The 12154-nt window shown below is 43.7% G+C and overlaps 1 protein-coding gene across 7 annotated transcripts in view; it reads right to left on the minus strand.

The window, feature by feature from the left end:
- The window catches only part of CAMK2B (calcium/calmodulin dependent protein kinase II beta), a 209991-nt gene that overhangs the window by 66223 nt on the left and 131614 nt on the right, over window positions 1–12154 (minus strand). The gene's annotated exons all lie outside the window — the stretch shown is intronic.

Here is a 12154-nt window from a genome sequence, read left to right on the forward strand (position 1 = left end):
GTTAACATACAGGCCTGTATTTCCTAAATGTCTATACAAAGAACGAAGGCCAGACATAACCATACAGTGCTTGCAGAAATCCATCTTCTCCCCTTGCCAGACACCGTTCATTCGGAGACTGGCTGGACCCAGCCAAAAATTCTGTTTGGTACAGTGCTGTTGGAGCAGCCAAGAAAGGCGGTCATGCTTTTCTACCATCAGTACCATATGCAGCCATTGAAGCAGACAGCACTGGGAGCAGCTCCTAGAGCTACGTTCTATATTGTTGTTAACATTAACATTTTTATCTTGCACTTCATCCAAGTTCTGAACAGCATGTATAAATCTCCCTCCTCCAATTTTCCTCGCAGCAACTCTATGAGGTAAGTTAGGCTGAGAAAGTGTGGCAAGCTCAAAGTAACTCAGCAAACCTCAGGGCAGAATGGGGATTCAAACCCAAGTTTCAGATCCCAGTCTGGTACCATACCCACTACACCATGCTGCTTTTCTCTTAATAAAGCTCCATATTTACAGAGCCCCAACTGCGCTTTTACTGGCCTCTAGAAGAAGTGAGGGAGCTTCAATCCCCCAGATGCCAAAAGAGGGAAACATTTACTTGAGAGGGGTCTTCTAGCACTCATCCGCCTTCTTTAGGTTGCTGCCACACCTAGTCCCAACTTCTAGGAGCATGTAGTTACGGCCTCTGGGCCCTTTCTTGACTTTCCCTGCAAAATGTTTCCTTGAACATTATCTATTTTATTCTAAGAGGAAAGCAGACATCACCCAAATGAGTGGAGAAGGGGGAGGGGAGATTTCTAGTAACGGATCCTAAAGGACATTACTGGCAGTGAGATGAAGACATGGGTGCATAAGGCACAATGGTTCACAAATGCCATGAATAACATTTGCCTCCACCAATTCTGTTCTCAAGGAACCTAGTACAGGCAGAGAAGGGGCACTATATACTATGTACCTCACTAAAGAAATCATGAGTTGCCATTGTACAAAGGCAGCATAAAAGAGAGATATATGATGATACATGTCCAACCGGTGCCATGCTGAATGTAGGGAAGACAGCTTAGGCATTTCTTCTCAATAACAATTCATGAGGACAACCCAAGTTCTTGGGAAACAAACACCTGGGGCTTTCTTGGGCTTTCCTCTGAGAAGGGGGTAGGGGAGTTCTGGGTTTGAAAAGACTGAAGACTCCTGCCTATTTCCATACATTGCAGATCAACTAACTGTGAACTAGTTTCGGTTTTATTTTTCAGGGTTCTTGTTTACTGAGCAATTGGCTATTTCATGGCCATTTTGCATATTATGCAAACATGAACACACATTTGCCAGTCAGCCTTCCTGAGCACCCTCTTCTAGTTCATCCCTTTCCTCCTCCTCCCTCCTGCCCTTGAGATCCACCTGTAAGAAAGCCACACCCACTCACTTATGGTTCCTTACCCATAGTGTGGTAACCACTGCTTTAACCTAGATGTAAAGCCCCTGAATCTGGCTTCCAAAGACTATGATCCTAAGAAGATACAGAGGGTAGCCATATTGGTCTGCAGCAGAACAGCTAGATTTCAGTCCAGTAGCACCTTAGAGACCAAGATTTGTGGGGTAGAAGCTTATACCCCGAAAGTCCTGTTGGTCTCTAGGTGCTGCCAGACTTGAAACCTGCCCTAAGAAGAGTGACAACCTTAGAAGGGTTCAATTCCACTTACAATTGCTATGGAAGTCAGTAAGTACAAGCACACATGCATGCATTAAACTACCAGTGACTAGAAAACTGAGTATGAGCTATCCCTCTGTCATGGTGTTGCTGCTGCACTGAGGTGGCATGGGGAAAAGCTAAGAAAGTCAGGGCAGCATAGTGTCAGTATAACCCAGTGGGAGCTTGGAAGGGTTCTTAGAAGCTTAGAAGGGGGGGACTTTCCCACTTGGATGATGAATTTTTTCGTTGCTCTGAGCCAACTGGGGAGACTGGGCAACTTTGAAGAAAATCCACGAACTGTTTGGGGGTATCATGAGAGTGTGATATAACAGAACTACCAGTTTCACAGAGATAACTAACAACACAACTGCAGCAGAAGAAAACACACTTTGTGCGTCATTACCCTCAGCCCAAGCCACCCTCAAATTCACAAACCCACAAAGGTCTTTCCGTTCAAAGGGCTGTTCCACACATTACGCCCCAGTTCAGACAGATCACCAAAGAACAGTTTGGCACTATGTGAACGTGCCCAGTACAAGCTTGGGTCCTGCATGCACCTGCTCCCCACAAGCGCTGCAAACTTGTGTTGTACATTTTATGAAATTATGGAGTGGTTTTAGATTGTTTTTTAAAAGGTTGTGAGCTGCTCCTGGCCTGGCCTGGCCTGGCCAGGAAAGGGAGGCCAAAAACCCAATAAATCAAATGAAACTTCTGCGAAACAGAATTGCAAACTATGACCAAGCCATGACTCACAGTCTTGGTTTGTTGGGAAAGCACAAATCATAGTTTGCTAGTTTGGAAGTAAGGGCAAACTATGGTTTGCTACAAACCAGGAAGGGATGGAAGACGTTACGAGGGGAAGGAGGGCAGAATACACGAGTCCAAGGGTTAGTCCAGGCTGCTCTACCCTATAGTGCTACCTGGTGTGAGCACATCTAGTACAGAAACACAGGCATTCAGTAGGATGGGAACTGTTTGTAGCTTTTATTGATCTTAAATCAGCTTTTTACTGAATTTCAAGGGAATTTCTCTGGATGAAGCATGCAAAATTTACATTAAGAAAGAAGACTGTTACACCTTAAAACAGGAGTGTCGAACTCATTTGTTACAAGGGCTGGATATGATGTAAATGTCACTTGGTCAGGCTGAGCCATGCCTCGTCAGCCCAGATTAAGATGGGGGGGGCGGTGCTGCCTCAGCTGTCTTGCAGACAGGATAAGAGCTCTCAAAGGGCTGGATCTGGCCCCCAGGTCATATGTTTGACACTCCTGCCTTAAAAGGTGTCTTGACTCATAACACCTCAGTTGTTCACTGTGTTCTACAAGGGGCACCTCACTAACTCAATCCCCACCATCTGAGGTGTATGGCAAGGCTGCATACTTGTTCTTTGTCTGTTAAATCTCTTTAAAGAATCTGATCTCTATTCTAAAAAAAAAGTTGATTCTCATCCTCCATATCAGCTGGCACTAAAATTAATACTCCATTGTATGCTGATGTATGATTTATTTTATTTGTTAATCTTATATTCCGCCCTCCCCAGTAAAGCCGGGGTCAAACCAGACTGGGTTCCTCACATGTATATAAGGAATTTGCAAAGTATTGCAAAAACGAGTACTTAGAAATTCATTACAACAAAGCTAAAGTTATCGTCTTTTCAAACAGCAGAGTTAAGTTTAGCTGGTCCATGGATGGGCATCTGCCGGAATCTGTACATTCGATAAGTATTTGAGCACAGCATTTCATTCTTCTGGTAACTGGACTGCACATCTCCAACTTGCACTAGAAAATGCTGAACAATCTGCTTGGGCAATTACTAGATTCTATTATGTCAAAGGCACATATTTTGTTCCTGCTGCATTCATGTAAGAGGGCAAAAGTGGTGCCTCAACTATCTTATGGGGTACCTATCTGGCTTGATTGATGCAATCCAGACATAGAGAGAATACAAGATTCCTCAGAGCTATTCTAGGACACCCTAAACATGTAACAGGGGCAGTTATGAGCCTTGAGGTGGGATTATGTTCATTAACAGCTACGGCAAGGATTGCGCCCATAAATACTTGGCTGACTATTTGCCACAGAGATCCATCCTTTAGTTTTGCCTCTTCAGTATTGAGAGATGTGTTTCTGAGTAAATGGAAGTTATAATCCAAGAAATTAAAAAGTGTTCAATTTTCTACCCCTGCTTTACTGTGTTACAATCTGGAGAAGACCCAGGCAAGTCAAACAAAGGGTTTGCAATATAGATTACCAGAATTTGCATACTGTGCCACATAGACCTTTTTCGCCTTTAACCTAGGATCTCAACTTCCCAGTACTCAAGAAATGTTCAAACTACATAAAAAATGTAAGCATAGCAAAATATAGGAGAACTTTTACATTAGTATGTTGTAACATTTTACAATCAGCGATCCTTGAGCATCTTTACAAGCAGATCCCTTCAAATGATCCATTTTGTCCTTGTGGTACTGAGATGACAGAGACTGTATCCCATATGCTGTTGTTTTGTGATTATAACAAAGGTGTTATGATAATCTGTGTTATAATAATTCAAGTTAGAGATGATGTAATTGCTCCATTCTTGGCTGTGGGTACCAGGCCATTCAGCAGAACAACTAGTTACCCTTTTTCTTGTTGAGAGAGAATGTATGTCAGATATGGAATATAGATTCCATATCTAATACTTGTTTTGAATGGATTATGCACCATTAAATGCTTTATTAAACACTTATATGTCTGCTTCTAAGTCTGCAGGATCAAGAACTTGTATTTTCGACTGCACTTAACAGTTTCTGAGTATTCAGCAACTTTAGGCTGAAATTTTAAAGTCATGTTTTGAGAAATGTGAGTGCAAAAAAAAAGAAGTAGCATCTCAGTCGAAGATCAAGGATTTCACCCCCACCCCGAAACAGACTGTTCTGAGCCATCCTTATACACACGATATGTGCTTGATCATCTCCATGCAGCCAGTTGCTTCCTTCACCCCTCCCCAACTAGTGCCGAGACACAAGGGAAGTGAACAGCAGAGATGGACAAAGCAGATGCATCTGGCAAAAGGGCAACAAAGATGTCAACGAGCTGCTGAGCAAGAGCTGGGCACACCCGCTTTTTGGAGGCTGAGGGGGAAGGACTACAAGAGGTGAAGAAATAGCAGAGGAAGTCTGGAGAGACCATGAAATCATGAGCCTTACAAAGGAGGGGGTAAGAGGCAGGGCAGGCAGAGTTCTACTTCCCACAATCAATGGAGCTCTCCTGCTTGAGCAGGCTGTGCACCTTCTATCTTTATTAGAGCTTTCTTGCTCAGGCAGTTGACTTGCACAAAAACAAGGTGGAGCCAACCTGTGGTAAGTGTCTCTGTGTGAATGAGCGTAGGATGCATAAGTAGTTTCAATAACACTTTAATTTTATTCTAAAGAATCCTTGCTTGGGGCTCTCTGTCCATTCATGGCTGGATTCGAACCCACAAGTCCACAACTCTGCAAAAGGGTCTGACCAGCACTAGAGTAGAAGACAGAAAGGCCACAGGTGCTATTTGGACCTAACATTTGGTGCGAGCAGCAGGTTCCACAGGATACCGGATGGAAATTTCCCAGGATTGAGGGTCGCGGCACAACTATGCTTATTGGGGTTGAACTAGGAGTAAGTCAGGACGCTGGGGATTTGGAAGTAGCCTGGATGTTGAAAGAAGACTGTTAAGCACACTTGTACAATTGCTATATTTTGTTGTAACTGAAAGGTCTATTGCTGAAAGGTCTGTTGACCGTATAATAAACTTTGTTGCTCATGAGCCCTAGGATCATTCACATAAAGCCAACCTATGGTTTGGCACTATGCCTGAGCCAACTTGTGACAACAGAAAGCCAGATTTGCTGCCAAGCATTCCACTTTCCAGGAAGCTACAGCCAAGCATCCATCTCCCCTATAAATACACCTATACGATATACATAGTTCACATTTTGAGGTATACACAGCAATTTTAAATCTCCACCTAAAAATGAAGCTGCCCTCATTCAGGTACTCTAAGTGATTTGGGTCCCTGCAAAGAAGTGATTACTCTGTTCTATCCTGTGCATCACTGATGCACTGAAAATCATTATCCCCAAGATGTAAATGAACGAGCTGATCTCAACAGAGAGCTCTTGAATCCTGAAAATGTTGAGCTCCCTCTTGTTGATCTTCATCAGCTCACTTGTCTCCACAAAATTCTGTAATGGGAAGAGAATGGTCATCCAAAAGACAAAAAGATCACTTGAGGAATAAAAACCAATAATGTATCTCTTTACGAAATTGAAGCTATGTGACATAAGAGAGGCATTTCTCTAAACCTCTATCTACCTCAACACTCACATGCCCCCAAAGGAAATTTCAAAAAGGCACTAATTCTCATACCATATTTGATCAATCCTAGGAAAAAATTATCTGAGGATATTAAAAAACTTAAGATATGAAGCTGGTAGATACTGAGTCCGAATCCATCTAGGTGAGTACTGCCTACTCTGACCAGTAGCAGCTCTCCGGGGTCTTAGGTAAAGGGAAAAAAATCTCCCCCAACAACTCTCACCTGAGATTGTCTGAGCACAGATGCCAGGGGCTGAATCTGGGACCTTTTGCATGCGAACCCATAGCTCCTCTCTTCATCTGGTTCCTGCCGTATTGTTCTCTATTAAACAGAGTAAGCTGCTTTTGCTTCCTATACTGGGCTGCGATTAAGAAATCACACCACTAGAACAACTTTGGCACTTTTACATTGGTTATGAATTTAAAGAGAGAAATCAGTTCTAACACTTGCCATCCAAGTTTAGGGACACTGCAACTCAGCATGTATCCAGCCCATTAAGAAGAAGAAGAGTTGATTTTTATATGCCAACTTTCTCTAACACTTAAGGGAGACCCAAACCAGCTTACAATCACTTTCCCTTCCCCTCCCCACAACAGACACCCTGTGAGGTAGACGGAACTGAGAGAGCTCTAGCAGAGCTGGGACTTGCCCAAAGTCACCCAGTTGGCTTCGTGTGTAGGAGTGGGGAAACAAATCCAGTTCGCCAGATTAGTGTCCGCCGCTCATGTGGAGGAGTGGAGAATCAAACCCGGTTCTCCAGATCAGACCCCACCACTCCAAACCACCACTCTTATCCACTACACCACGCTGGAATTTCTGGGGCAAGACTTAATACCCAGCCCATCATTCCATTCTGCGTAGTGGAGAAACACACGAGTGCACCACTCCTTCACGTTTCCCAGACAACATGCAAAGCAAGTGCCCCATACATGCAGATACCCATTACTTGTCCTTCAAAAAGGGAGATGAAACACCTCGTGCATTGGGCCTCCACATGGAGCACCCACTCTGTACATCATCCTAAGTGTGCAGCAAAAAAAGAAAAGAACACCCCTCTACCATGTGAAGGAGACCACTGGCCCGGCAAGGGTGTAAACCGGTTCTCAGATACACCGAAGTGCAGTCCCAAGGGATGCTAATCTGTAGACTCATTTATTGTGAAGGTATAGCAATAATCTCATGACAGCTGCCGTGAGAACCTGATGCCACATTATAGGTATGATGGCCAGAGGAAACAGAATGCTGCATAGAATGGCCCCGCTGACAACTCATTCCGTCGCCACTCTCTCAATCCTTGCCATCTTTAATGTGGATTTGAATCTCCAGTTTCATTATTTCTCTGTTATGGTTATTTATATCCCGTGCTCTCCATTAAAAAACCCAGAGGGAAGAATATGGCCACACCATGACCACGTCTGACAAGATAGGAGCAGCAGTGTGTTAACTGTTGATCTGGCTGCTAATCAAAAAAGGGGCCTTTCTCTCTCTCCTTCTGCAGGATGGCTGGTTCCTGGTGACAGCTGGCTGGGCAGGTTGATTGAAAGAGCCTTGTCCTCCCTCCCTGTCTCTCTGCAGGAAGGCTGGCTGTTTGTTGATGGAGTCCAAGCAGAAGGAACAGTTTCGGCCATCCTTTTGCCACTCTTTAACCACCCGATGAACATGGCACAAAGTAGCTGAAAGAGGCTAAAGAGTCACTGATCTGCATGGTTGAGAGTCAAACTGAAGTGAAGTAATGACCCCACTTTCACTCCCTATTGTGATGGAAAGCAAATCCTTGTGATGGAAAGCAAATCCGTGCTGTCTATGGCTGAACAAGGCAGTCGTAGTTTCCTGTCTGCTCCAGAACAAGGCAGCGAGCTCCATCCCTTCTCAATAGTATTTTAAAGTATCCTGGTGCAGCTGCTCCTGTTGCCAGGCTGTTTGCCTTGGTTGCCATGTCGATGAGTGTGCTAGTCTAGGATCCCACTGGCTATTTTGACACGTGTGCTCTATTGGTCTGCACTCCCCCCTCCCCTTCACTTTTGGAAGCCTGGAAATGGGACTAAGTCAGGAATCCCCAACATAGCGATGATGACCGTTGACACCTTTCCTGGCCCTTACCACATTTTTAAATAAAGTGGGTGGGGCTCTTACCCAGCAGGGCTTCTGACTGGCCACTGGAGTTAGAACTGGCTGCCAAGTGGCAGATGCTATCATAGTGTTGGTTTTATTCTCTCTCACTTCTCTTTCCCACTGTATTTTTTAAAATTACCCCTACTTTTTCTCCCCTGTTCTAGGGCTCTCTGGACCAGCAAGAACCTCTTAGCAGAAATAGTGAAACTCTATGTTCTGGGGGTTTGGGGAGGGCAGATAACGATCCTTGCGTGTGCAGTGGCTGCACTTTTGTACATTACATAGACTGGAGGATCTTCTTTCTGCTGAAATTCAGGTCAGTGAATTGGTATGATCTTGGTCTCGCTATTTACTGCAGTTGCCTAAATAACATTTCCCTACTTCTACCCTCTCTGCAGAAGCAACAAGAGACAACAGGAACAGCGACAAGTCTGGAGCAGCAAGTGCCCGGCTGACTTTGCTCATCTTCAGTAATGTTACCAAAGGACCTGAATTCACTCTCTGTGCCTTCACAGGAAATACACAGTCAACAAATACCCATTTTAAAATCTAAGCAGAGTTCTTATTTTCCCTACTGTACATTAGGCTGGCTGAGTGCTACCTTCCTTATTGGGCATTAGATTTGACAATGTTGCTAGCATGGAATGGATTCTGTTTTGGAAGAAAGATGTTGTATGGCAGTTTTAAAAGTGCTTACCTCTGGTATCCTAAACATAAAACACAGAAGGGAGGGATAGTCTGCAAATGTCTTTGATAGGATATGCCAGTAGACACCTCTAATCCCAATTAAGATGGCATTTGGCTTACTCGAGATCATACTACAAATCCTTTATTCAATTAAAATAAAACAAGCCTCTCAAGTACTGGGGATTATGGGGAAGGAGTGCCTTACGGAAGGCTAAACAGGACTTTGACCTCTTACCCCCAAAAGATTGGTTGCTGCATTTTACATCCTGCCCGACTGAATTTCCCAAGTTGCACACGAGATCAGAAGTGCTGGGGGGTGGAGGTGGGGGGAAGCAAAGTTAGACTCCCATGTCCTGAATACTGGGAACTGTGTTGTACACTTTAATTCAGTCTGTAGAAAAAGGTCCTTTAATGTCAGCTGTGGGATCTCAAGGCAAAATGGGGAAACTCTCCTTAAGGAGTCTGGAGCATAGTATGGCTATGATCCAAAAATAGCCCTGTCCTTTCCCCAGGGCTAAGCTGGCAGTCACCTATGAACTGTGAGCAGTTTGCCAAGTTCAATATGCCAGCAGAACTTTGGCTTTTTGCCCAGCACATGTGATAATCTCCCCTTGAGTGGGTGAGTCGAGTGACTATAGGAGAATCTCTTACTACCAGTGAGCTTTCTTTAGCTTCAGCATTTGAAACGTGTACTTTAGCTACCAAAACACTATTCCTAGCCTTGGTTTACAAGTTAATGTTTGCCACGTGCTTACCAAATGCCATCTTTCTGTCTGTGTGTGTAACAGAGAGATAAGTTAGGTACCCTGGTATTACATTTTGGACCTGTTATTCTTGAGAGGAAGAGAAGAAAAAGGAACACGCTTCTTCACTAAAAACTGATACTAGAGGGGGCCAGACTACACAAAATACAGCCCTCTGAAAGATTAATATTTTTTCTTACTAGAGGCTGCTCCTCCTTTCACTCCTATTGATTATGTATTCAGAGCCAGTCAAGTGCAAAGGACAAATGGTTCCTACTTGGAGGTTTTTACAAAATGTTGAGCCACTTGGGGAAAAGGAAGTTATTTCTATAGTAAGAAATTAAAAATGCAACATACTTAAAAGCAACACCCAAACCACATATTAATGTGACACATTATTGGTTTAAAATAAAGTGTTAGATTGAGAATCTAAAGTATATAGGCAAATTAGGAAAGGGGGATGAACATGCTCTATCGAAGGAAACAAAGAACAATTAGTTTCTCTGTAGGAAGCTGAATGTCAATCCAAAATTAAGAAGAGTCGGTTTTTATATGCTGACTTTCTCTACCTCTTAAGGGAGATTCAAACTGGCTTACAATCACCCTCCCTTCCCCACAACACACACCCTGTGAGGTAGGTGGGGCTGAGAGAGCTGTGACTAGCCCAAGGTCACCCAGCTGGCTTCATGTGTAGGAGTGGGGAAACCAAACTGGTTCAACAGATTAGCATCCACCACTCACGTGGAGAAGTGGGGAATCAAACCCGGTTCTCCAGATCAGAGTCCACCGCTCCAAACTACCGCTCTTAACCACTACACCCTTAAAGCAGGTAACCATTCATGTTCATGGTTTATAATGGAGCTAGGTAGGAAATTCCTTGATGAGCTTAACTGCATACCCCAGAGTGTTCTGGGATGAACTGGAGGAAGAGATCTAGGTAGGAAGAGTATCCAGAACATTCAAGTGTCACAAGACAAACAACTAGACACTACAAAACGGTGAGGGGAGCTGCTGCTGAGCACTACAATCACAACAGTCATTTCCCAGCCATAAGAAGTGTCTTGGGTGGCCTCACCTTCCTGCAGAGGTTTCTCCTATGTGCCACTCTAGATTGCAGCCAAGGCGACACCAAAACTAGGGCATCAGGCCTTAAGCCACATCAACTTGTACCTACCTTGTATATACTCACATCATAGGCTTTCCCCACTCCTACCCCTTCTGCAACTGCATCACTGCTATTGCTGATGCTAGCCTACCTCTTAAAATAAGCCAGCAGTCTTCCAAGCCAAAACCCAGGAGGAAATCTCCCAAGAGTCAGTCCTCACCTGCTGCAGGTAAGGTAGGAAGCCTGCTTGTAAACAGTACTGTTTTAGAAAGCAGGTGGGAGCTCACATGACAGAATGCTCCTCCACACAAAAATGCTTCTTGCCCACAGAAAGGCAGGATGTCAGGGAGAAGGGTAGGCCACAACTGTACTCCCTGATGTGATAGCTTTCTATGTGCAGGGAGTACTTGTAATAGGAAAGTACATTTGGTCATATGAGGCTCTCTTAACCCCCTCCAGCAGTTCATAAACAAGTGTAATTAGAGCCAAAAGATCACAGGAATAAGAGGATGAGTACAATTTCTATCTCCCTAAAGAAAGACTTTTCCACATGGGAAGGCAAGTGGTTGATTTCAGTTAGACATGCCCATGTGGGATAGAAGCACAATTTGCTAGTCCTCACTATTGATGAGGGTGTGGTAGCCTTGCTGTACTGGGAAGCAGCTGCCCTGCTAGGGCATTATTCCAGGTTTCCCCTTCTATATTTTCAAAAGAGTGTGCTGTATATTGGTGCTGGACAGGGGAAGCACACAGCCTAAAAACAAGTTAAGATGGGGGTTGAAGGGAAACTCAGGGAAAGAAAAATCAATGTTGTGGGGGAAGTGATAGCCTTGTTGGCTTTTTGCCAGATTTTTTAAAAGCCCAGAGAAGTACATCTGGGAGCTGGAAGTTGTTATTCTCTAATGGACAAGGGAAATAAAATTTCTTTTCAAAATAAAAAACGGCTTCTAAATGTTATAGACACAGGGAGGGAAACACTAGTGATATCCTGTGCGTGCCTGCCAACGGGCGCTACTGACATTCATACAATATCCATAAATTGCAATTAAAAGACCAGAAGGGGATGGGAACACCATAAATGCTCTTGCTGTGAAAATACTATTTTTTCTCTTTTGGAGTAATGTACACCAATACTGCATTTGTGACTTCATTGGTTGTCAGCAAGGATAGATCTAACATTCATTAATCTATCTGATAATTTACAAATGCAGTTATGCTAGAGGCCTCCACAACATTGTGTCAATGAATTACCTATGTTAACTATCAGTAATTTCCTCGTTTGCCTTAAAACTGTTGTTGATCAGTTTCATTGCATTATCTCCAAATTGTCAACTTCCAGTTTAGTTTATCCAATCTTTATCCTGCCTTACCAACAAAGTATTCAAGAGCATTCCTAGCCCCTCGTTATTAATTTTTAGAGTGATTTTTTCCTCCGTTTACCCCCTCTACTGTTTGTGATTCATTTGAAATGTGGTATGGAG

The sequence above is a fragment of the Euleptes europaea genome, chromosome 14, assembly GCF_029931775.1.
Source record: "Euleptes europaea isolate rEulEur1 chromosome 14, rEulEur1.hap1, whole genome shotgun sequence".
NCBI classification, from domain to species: Eukaryota; Metazoa; Chordata; class Lepidosauria; order Squamata; family Sphaerodactylidae; genus Euleptes; species Euleptes europaea.